This window comes from Dendropsophus ebraccatus, chromosome 9 (assembly GCF_027789765.1).
Source record: "Dendropsophus ebraccatus isolate aDenEbr1 chromosome 9, aDenEbr1.pat, whole genome shotgun sequence".
Lineage (NCBI taxonomy): Eukaryota > Metazoa > Chordata > Amphibia > Anura > Hylidae > Dendropsophus > Dendropsophus ebraccatus.
Window position 1 is genome coordinate 2,993,990 of NC_091462.1, and position 10,889 is coordinate 3,004,878.

The window sequence follows — 10,889 nt, forward strand, 5'->3', positions numbered from 1 at the left end:
ACTTATCCTACTGGATTCCAAGTACTGGACACCATATCACTGGATTCCAAGGACTGGACACTATCTCACTGAATTCTAATGACTAGACACTATCCCACTGGATTCAATGACTGGACACTATCTTACCGCATTCCAAGGACTGGACACTATCCCACTGGATTCCAAGGGTTGGATACCATATCACTGAATTCCAAGGACTGGACACTATCCCACTGGATTCCAAGGACTGGACACTATCCCACTGGATTCCAAGGACTGGACATTATCCCACTGGATTCCAAGGATTGGACACTATCCCACTGGATTCCAAGGACTGGACACTATCCCACTGGATTCCAAGGACTGGACATTATCCCACTTGATTCCAAGGACTGGACATTATCCCACTGGATTCCAAGGACCGGACACTCTCCCACTGGATTCCAAGGGTTGGATACCATATCACTGAATTCCAAGGACTGGACACTATCCCACTGGATTCCAAGGACTGGACACTATCCCACTGGATTCCAAGGACTGGACACTATCCCACTGGATTCCAAGGACTGGACATTATCCCACTGGATTCCAAGGATTGTACACTATCCCACTGGATTTCAAGGACTGGACACTATTCCCCTGGACAATGTTCTATTTGGTTATAAGAAGCTCAGCATCTGCAATTAGAAAATGCTTTGGAGTGTTGTACATACAAGATAGGTGGACAAGTCATACAGAATATCTCTGAGATCCTCTGATGTCCTTTAGGGTCTTTAAGATCCATCCACTCCTCATCCTCATCACCACACATGGCAAGCATCTTCCATTGCATCTTATCCTCTGCAGCAATCGCCGAGGTCAGCCGCGAGCCGCTCAGTTTATGTATTCAAGGAGATAACTCAAGCCAAGTGCCCCTTAAAGATGAGGTTAAGTGAGCGTGAACACATCAAATGAAGCTCTTGACTGTGATGATTGCAGAACGTGTTCACCTCAAGTCAACTCTGCAGTAGTATAAGGTAATTGATGGCCATCCTGATCTGCAGGGTTACAAGCTGGGAGTTGTAGTTGTATGTCACAGGGCAGAATGATGCAGCCAACCTGACAGTCCCTCGTAAACGCACAGGTCCTGTGTCACTGGGGTCTGCACCGGGTGGAATCTCATGGAGCCAGGGGGTCTTCTCAGTAACAATGCTCTGGCTGCAGGTATATGGCTCCTGATGCTACGGTGTAGACCAAGGCAAAGGGTAATACAGCATAATGATATACCTGCAGTATACGGAACATCCTCCGTATCATGGGGGCCTCAAGCTTTACCAGTAACGGTGGGTGGTAAACGGCACTGCAAGAGAGCAAATCCTGACATACTGAATCCCCAAAGAGCCAAAAACTCTAGATTGGCTGTAACAGGAAAAATTCACCTGGCCTAGTCCGGGAGGGCACCCGACTGACTATGGAGGGTGCACACCAACAGCACTTACACCCCCTCCCCCTTTAGCAGCTGCCAGGAAAGAGTTTAGGCTTATTGCGAGATTTAACTCCTCCCCTAACTCCTCCCTCTTGCAGACACACCTCCTGGGTGTTTCCTATGAGCTCTGTGGCCAATAGACTGGCTTCCCTCCTCCCTCTAACCCCTCCCCCGAGCTTCTTCTTCCTGCTCAGTCTCTCCTGGACTGATCTGCCGCCGGTTTGCGCACCCTATTGTTTGGTCTTGTTTATTCCTGGTGTTTTGTTCCTTTGTGTGCGTTCTTGTTTAGTTATACTGTGGTGTCACTCCAGGGGTGTTGCTATTGGTTACACCCTGTACGTTTAGGTGTAAGTAGTAATGTAGCAGTACCAGAGTTTTGCCACAAGATGTTGTTGTTATAACTATGTATATTCAGATATTGCACAGATGTAGTACCTAAAGGGTTATTGTGTTGTTTATGTACCATATGGGTCTGTACACCAATGAGAGTTCTTTCTTCTTCTTCTCACCTATCATCTCTCTCTACTTCTTCACACGCACTCCTCACCCACTCACAGCACACCTTACACATGCTGTAGGAAGGAAGTCACATGGGTAGAGGAAGTGTAGGGTCTTTTTGCCTTTGGATTCTGTAGAGGAAGGACGCACGCTAGGACGCTCTCTATAGCAGTCAAGTTGGGCCCTGGCTCCTGCAAGGTCCCCAGTATCAGTTGTGGTCTAGACAGACATGCTTCTTGACACAGTTTCTCTTCAAGACACTGTATTCCACACTATGCATTGTTAAGCTTCTACTAGAGAGGACAAGTCAAGGATCATCCTAACCCACGCCGTGGACAAAGAGGAACACAGTGCAGGACAGTATCCACACAAGAAGTAAAAGAACTGATCCGGATAGAGCAAAACTGCTAGAAGCCTATGCACTTTATCTCGCAGCAGCACGGGTGTAATAGGAGAACTCTGACCACTCTGCTCATCCCAGGTAACAAGGGGCTTGTGTCACTCTCTAGGACGGGTCACCCGACACCGGTGGGCAATAGGTGGTGCAAAGACCAAAGAGTCAAAACACGGGCACAAGTATTCTCTCCACTTTCAAGTATTCTTCTATTTCTACCTCTGAAGTTCCGGCAGAGCACAGTATTACTTGGGTTCAGACTCTCTCGACATCCTCCTCTCTACTCTTCAGTCAGCATGGCTGTGTCACTCCTCCTACTCTCAGTGCAGATCTGGACTCTAAAGTATTAAGTATCTTATCAAGTGTAAAGTATTGTATGAAGCCAAAGCTGTATGATCTGCTGCCACCTCACATATCTGCAGAGGAAACATTATATTTATGCTAAAGAGACTCTGTGATTCCTCGTCCAGCACCAACACAGCACACACACTACTTGGGTCATCTCCCCTTTCCGGACCATCGTGATAGGTACCCAAGGGACCCCGCAGCAACCCGGCAGGTTAGTGTCCGCAGGGGAACAAGGTATAGCCAGCCCACTAAAATAAAAGCAGGTGTGCCTCCATACCTGTGTGCCCAACCGGCACCAGATAACCTGTGACCGGCCGTCTGTCCCTGCTCACCGGCAGGGCAGTCACCGCAATACTACTACTAAAGTCAAAGTAAGACGGACTTGCACAGCAGGAGCCTGTGGCTTAGCATGTGGCTTACACCCCTCAGTATAAGAGTTTGGCACTACATGCCTAGTTATTTGTATGGTTAAAGGGGCACTTAGGTGGAAAAAAATGTTTTTAGATCATTTGGTTTCAGAAAGTTCTAAAGACTTGTAATTTACTTCTATTTAAAAATTTTCCAGTCTTCCAGTACTTATCATCTGCTGTATGTCCTGCCGGGAATGGTGTATTCTCTCCAGTCTGACATAGTGCTCTCTGCTGCCATCTCTGTCCATGTCAGGAACTGTCCAGAGCAGGAGAGGTTTTCTATGGGGATTTGCTGCTGCTCTGGACAGTTCCTCACATGGACAGAGGTGGCAGCAGAGAGCACTGTGTCAGACTGGAGAGAATACACCATTTCCTGTAGGACATACAGCAGATGATATGTACTGGAAGACTGGAGATTTTTTTAGTGGAATTTATTTACAAATCTGTATAACTTTCTGACACCAAATGGTTTATTTTTCACCTTTAAAGAAATTATTAATAAAAAGCTGTGGCCAATCGCCGCCCAGTATATACATTATACTGGTGTCTGGGTCTATATCATACTTCATGTATGGTTGCTGATTGTTTGGGGTCTCTGTCCATGGATAATGCCGCAGATACTATGGGCCCCACTCAGCGGATTTCTCCCTTCAGGTACAGAAGACAGTCTTATAGTATCATAGTGCTGGGAGTTGTAGTGTGTATTGGTACACGTGGTCTTATTTATTGGCCACTTGTGTAGGTTCACTAGCTATAGTCTTGCAGTGATTGTCTAGACCAAAGCATTAGGCCAAAAAAGAAAGAGGAACTGATCCAAACAGAGCAAAGTTGCTAGAAGCCTATGTACTCTATCTCGCAGCGCAGGTGTAACCAGAAAATTCTGACCACTCTGCTCAACCCAGGTAACAAGGTCTGGGGCTTGTGTCTCCCTCTATGACGGGTCGCCTGACACTGGGGGGCAAAAGGTGGTGCAAAGAAAAAACTGTCAAAACACGGGCACAAGTATTCTCTCTACTTTCAAGTATTCTACTTATTCTACTTCTAAAGTTTTGGCAGAGCACATTTCTACCCTGGGTTGGGACTCTCGTGACATCCTCCACTCTACTTCTCTGGACTCTACTTCTTAGCATGCAACTCAGTCAGCACAACTACACCACTCTAAGCTTTCAGCACACATGCTGTCACTAAAGTCCAAAGTAAGTTATCAAGGCAAAAGTCTATTGTGTATCCCTGTATCAGGTATTCCTGCAGTAAAGAAGAGTTTATTTATTGTAGTGGGACTCAGTGGTTATTCTCTAAGCCCCTACACAGCCATTGCATCTTCGTTGGGTCATCTCCCCTTTCTGTGGGTGGCAGTGCCAATTGTCAGGGTGGGTTACAACTCCACTCCGGACCCAAGGGACCCCCTCACATCCCGGCAGGTCACCGACCACAGGGGAAAGGGTATAACAGCCTCACTAAAATAAAAGCAGGTGTGCCTCCATACCTGTGTGCCCAACCGGCACTGGCGTCACAACAACCTAACACCTGGCTGAGCTATTCCCAGACCAACCACTACTGTAGTGGAGTCACACTTCACCATCTGGCAAGTGACTGGTCGTCCACTTCACCGGTGGTGCACCAGTACAGTAGTGTCCCCCTGGTGATATGACATCCCTTTAAGAGAGGAATACCTCTATAATTACACTAATGCAGTCTGGAGAAATCATGCGAGTCCCTGGCTTAGCGTCAGCTCTCCCCCTGCTCTACACTGCGGCTCTGCTTGTTCTGATGATGCTATCTCCAAGAAACGTGTCGGCTCTCTGAGTGGTCAGTGCTGGGGACTGGAGATAGATGATGTCCTGGATATCTTCATGACTCTGCAGGGATACTCTGGATGACTGTAGCACGAGACTTTCCCCGACTTTCCTGCTCGTGACGGGGGATTTTTCTTTTCTTTTGAGACATAAAAATAGAAGTGAATTTGGGAACCAGGAACCTTTCCCGTCTGTGAGTTCTGGGAGACATCAGGTCCCTGCTTCTATTTTTGGCTCCTCTCAGCTGTGGATTAGACCGTGACTCTGGTTTCGAGGACTCGGTTAACCAGGAACAAGAGCTGCATTTGATTTTCGGTGGCCTGCAGGCAGGCAGGAGAACAGACGGTAATTGTCACAATGAAGAAACCGCAGAGCATTAATAGCTGCAGAATAGCCCCACTCTTACATTCTTTCCATTTTCTTGGGGTTTGTCTTATCCGTTTCCTTTCAAACTGTCTATTATGATGGATGGAATGAAGGGCGCAGTCCGTCCAGATTGCAAAACACAGTTTAGTCTTTTTATTTTTTTGATAACTTAGGGAAAGTAAAATTCTGCTTAGAATGTAACCAGGAGCTTACGGGATCTGCTGCTTCCACAATGGAGGCAACAATTCACACCCCGGTTAATGCACCCACCCTCTATGGGTCCTTCTAGATGTCTGGCAGGGTGCGATTATATCATCTAGAGGACACAGTATAGCTGCCAGTCACAGAAGATCCCACCTGAGATCTTCTAGTCAATGAAGAACCTCAAGGGACCATCAGGAGCCTCCTCACCAAAGACTACCCCTTTCAGACAGGGGTGATCAGAATATTGTGGTGTGTTCAGGTCTCAGACAATGGAAGCCATGGTGCCTGGACAATTCTCTTGCAACACCTGTACAAATATAGTATTTGGCAGTCATGTAAATGATGACCTCTCTCTAAGATATAGGTTTTAAGATTTAAGGATGGACCAAACTACTCTGGCCAGGGACCATGTATATATAATAGATGGGGCAAGATGTTGGATGATGGACCACACTACTCTGGCCAGGGGCCATGTATACATAATAGATGGGGCAAGATGTTGGATGATGGAACACACTACTCTGGCCAGGGGCCCATGTATACATAATAGATGGGGCAAGAGGTTGGATGATGGACCAAACTACTCTGGCCAGGGACCATGTATATATAATAGATGGGGCAAGATGTTGGATGATGGACCACACTACTCTGGCCAGGGGCCATGTATACATAATAGATGGGGCAAGATGTTGGATGATGGAACACACTACTCTGGCCAGGGGCCCATGTATACATAATAGATGGGGCAAGAGGTTGGATGATGGACCAAACTACTCTGGCCAGGGGCCCATGTATACATAATAGATGGGGCAAGAGGTTGGATGATGGACCACACTACTCTGGCCAGGGGCCCATGTATACATAATAGATGGGGCAAGAGGTTGGATGATGGACCAAACTACTCTGGCCAGGGGCCCATGTATACATAATAGATGGGGCAAGATGTTGGATGATGGACCACACTACTCTGGCCAGGGGCCCATGTATACATAATAGATGGGGCAAGAGGTTGGATGATGGACCACACTACTTTGGCCAGGGGCCATGTATACATAATAGATGGGGCAAGAGGTTGGATGATGGACCACACTACTCTGGCCAGGGGCCCATGTATACATAATAGATGGGGCAAGAGGTTGGATGATGGACCACACTACTCTGGCCAGGGGCCCATGTAGACGTGATCTGGTTGTGGATACCTGTGTCTCTTTTATATATAAGATTTCTATGCTGAGCTGATAACACAGCCATGTGGACAGAATTCTACAGTCCGAGGATGGAGATTGTGACACAGCGCTGGACTGTGTGAACGTGTATCTTGTGGGGTCCCCTTGTCTATTTCATTTGCTATGGATGACTACACAGCTTTCTCATGATAATCAACTTTCTCGATAAAAACACTGACTTGCCCAAATGACCTAGACTTGAACTCTGGGATATTGTCTCACCCGTCCCTGAGACAGCCCATCCCCCCTCACCCCATTAAATGAATCTCATCCAAGATTCCAGTAGCATTGGCTGCCAACTGCGGGAATGAGGACACCTGCGAGAGGAAATTGGATCGAGACCTTTGAGTCCTAATTCACTTCATTTGTCTCAGATCAACAAGTTCCCAGCTGTAAAACACAGAATTACAAGCCACAGCGTAATAAGTGACATCCCTGTGAGGGTGACCAGTGCCACAATATGGAACATATCTGGAATACAATGGAGTGCTGCTCCGGCTTCTTGCGTCATTTATTATCCCACTAATGAGAATCATCACCAAGGACATCTGGGGCTTTAAAAAACCTCATAACCCCAAAGAGGTAAATCCCAGTAGACTCTATCTATCTGCAAGGGCTGAATCCATCCTGTGTTCTATCACCCTGAGCCCACGCATCACAGTCACCGTACAACGTGTTTCTTACATTTATCTGGCTACACCAAGGCCTGTCATGTTGGAGGACGAAGAGGTGAAGTCTTGGCTGGGGTTTTAGGAGTCTGGTCCTCTGTGTCACCATGAATGATCACGGTTATTCCTAGGATGCTCCATCAGGAGTCTACTCATCCACTGTGGAAATGTTCTTTAGCTTTGCAGTGGAATAAGAGGACAGTGAGCTAGGGATGCTTTATACATCCTAGACCACAGAAACCTTTGTCCCCAGAGATAATAAGCCCGAGCTGCTTTTCCTACTGTTACCTACTGCCACTAAGTTTCCGGAGGAAAAAGCAAAAGGACGTCAGATTTACCCCAACCAATCAATATTTTCAGTGTTTTCCCGCTTGTTTTACAGAAAGAAGTCTAAAATTGATGAGCGAATAGTGAAATCTTCGAATATTCGATATTTGTACGAATATCTCCTGAATATTCGAATATTCAATCGAATATTCAATCCCATTCTATCCCAATCTATGGGAACAAGTATTCGATTATTGAAAAACATCTATTCAACCACTTGGAGGTAAAAACCGGAAGCTGGGGGATTTGAACGCTTATCGAATATTTATTGAATATTCGGCAAACTATTCGATAATATTCGATAGATCGAATACCTTACTATTCGATCGAATATCTATTCGATCGAACAGTATTCGCTCATCACTAAAGGCTAAACAAGACCGGGCTACGGTGGATCAAGAATGAAGTTAACAAAGATTTTTTTCCCTATTTAATGCAATAGTCAGGGAGCGGTCTAGGCAAATGTTTATTTCAATAACTTTTTTTTAACAATTTTCTTTCTTATTTTTTTATGTATGTGTGCAGCCACGTAATAGATGCCAGACTGGTACTACTAGGCTGCTGCTGCTTGTGTTTTTTTTTATGTCGGCAGGTATAAAACCATGAAGGAGCAGCAGCCTAGTGGTACCAAGGTGGAAAGGGAAATTCACTTTAGCCCTTCCTAGTCTAATAATACCAGCCTTCTACCACCCTATGCCACCACCAGTTCTTACAGTTACCCCTGTGGTGGTGGGTATAGGGTTGGTAATGGGGGGGGGGCGGGTTGTGCTAGCCATTTTATAAGCAGATGCATTACTTACTGCAGTTCATCAGACGGCTTCCACCACTAAGCCAAAAATAGGTTTTATAAAGACACTTTCCCAGGTCCAGCTCTGTCTGCACTTAATACCACATGCAGAGAGCACAGAAGGGGTGCAAGACTCCGGTTCACAGGCTATAAAGTAAAATCTGATGCCTCTTTTGCCTATTGCTCAGGACACCCAGTGGCACTAAACGTAGTAGAAGAGCCAGTGCTGGGTAAACCAGTTCCCTCTTACCATGCCTGAGGGGTACAGAGCTTCTGTCCCAATGAGTCTATAACAGTCAGCTGGGAATGCACAAAGCACCCCTAGCTTACTGTATCTGCAGCATGGACTTCCTGGGACATTTCTGTGTAGATGGTATAAATGATTAAGTAGTTCACTTGAATGGGACAAGGCTTGAGCAGCTTCCACCATCAGTAATATAAAGCTCTTGAAGACAAACACTGAAGGGGCTATAAGGGGGTCACATAAACATTGCGGACCACTGAATCAGCTCATCTAGTATAAATGGTAAATCAAGAGAACAAGACATTGATTTGTGAAGGCTGGATAGAAATGGACGCAGTGAGTGAGGCAGCAAGAGGCATAGAGGGAGACAACACTGAAGAGTCTGCTGGGAGTTGTAGTCTCACTGGATAGTCGTAGTGAACTCTATACCAGAATGTCATTGAGCCTGTGAGACCCAGCAAAGTAAATTGCACCATTGTGTTGGGCTTTTAGGGTTAATCCCATTGGTCGCTCTCAGCGCCGCGGCACACAAGGAAACAGTAACGGAATATTAGAAACATCTGCAAGTGGCTCTTTGAAAAGTAACATTATTCATATGCGGGAGGAATGCTTGAGAACTGAGCTCCGCCATGTGACAGCAGAAGAAACGGCCGTTCTCTGTCCTCCTAACACGAAGGATGAAATATTCACTGATGGGACGGGAGGAGGATGAGGAGGAGGATGACTGTAGCCGTGTATGATCTCGGGGGATGGGACCGGGGCAGATCTCGCAGCCTCGCTCTTCAGCTTGGCTCCAGTAACTTTGATAGAATTTCTATTGTCGTAACCGGGACCCACATCAAACGTGCGGCTTTAATGCTCCACGTGATTAAAATCACCTCTTGATGCAAAACCGAGCTGGAAAAAATGTTGGGATCATTTACTATTATTTTCCATTTTTGATGCAAGTGAAAATGTTACGTCCCCGGGGCTGCGGTCGGGATAGTACAAAGAAAAAATTCTATCCGGAGCCGGACAACCAAGATGGCTGCCATCACAGTGTCCACCGGGGTTGTGAAGCAGCTTTCCTGGCCTTAAAGGGGTTTTTGCAACTGGACTACCATTGTCCTTATGGTGACTTATTCCTTACAGGGAAACCTATGTGACATAGTACCGTCTGCAGCACTCACACCCACATTAGATGTCTGCTGGGGTGATATGGCACCTATGGAAGGCGCTGTCCAGTTCTGCTAGACTCTCCTTAACGTGGCAGCATCGCCATAGATTAGGAGTCTCATCTTCTCGGAGGATCAGGCTGGGGGACTCAGTCCCTGAGGCTCAGTGCTGGAACGGCTTCGGACACTGTATAACTATCAAGTCAATGAGACCACCCTTGTGGTGTGCTACTGATTGATGGATGGTATCAGTGATGTTGTACAGCTCAGCCAGAGATGGTATAGTGCTGGAGGAAAGAAGAGAAAGGGGGGACATGATGGGAACCTTTAAGTATGTTAAAGGACTAAATAAGGTTCAGGAGGGGAGTGTTTTTAGTAAAAAACTGAGCTCAAGAACAAGAGGACACAGTGAGAGATTAGTTGGGGGAAAGATCAGAAGCAATGTGAGAAAATATTATTTTACTGAAAGAGTAGTAGATACCTGGAACAAACTTCCAGCAGAGGTGGTTGGTAAATCTACAATAACAGAATTTAAACACGCCCGGGATAAACATACATCTATCCTAAGATAATAAGAAAGAAAATACTAAAAGGGCCGACTAGATGGAGCCAGTGGTCTTTTTCTGCCGACAATCTTCTATGTTTCTAGTGGTGACACTGGCTCCAGCACACAGGTATGGTGTTGGTACCTGTTTTATGTTGTGACTGGCTGTAAGATTTCCCCAAATGGTCGGTGACCTGCCGGGCTGTGATGGGTCCCTTGGGCTCTTGTCACCGTAGTCCTGAGTGGCAAGTGACCCACCCAGACTATCGGTACCACCATCCACAGAAAGGGTGCTGGGTATAGGTGCTGGTGCGGAGGAAGAGATGACTGAGTCTGATATAAAAATATAACAACTTTACTGTACAGTCTCTCAGTAACACAATACACTTTGGTAGGAAATACTGTAGATAAATCTTCACACGGACTTTAGTGCTTGAACTTGTTTGAGCTGAGGAAATAGAGTAGAGGTAGTTGTAGCG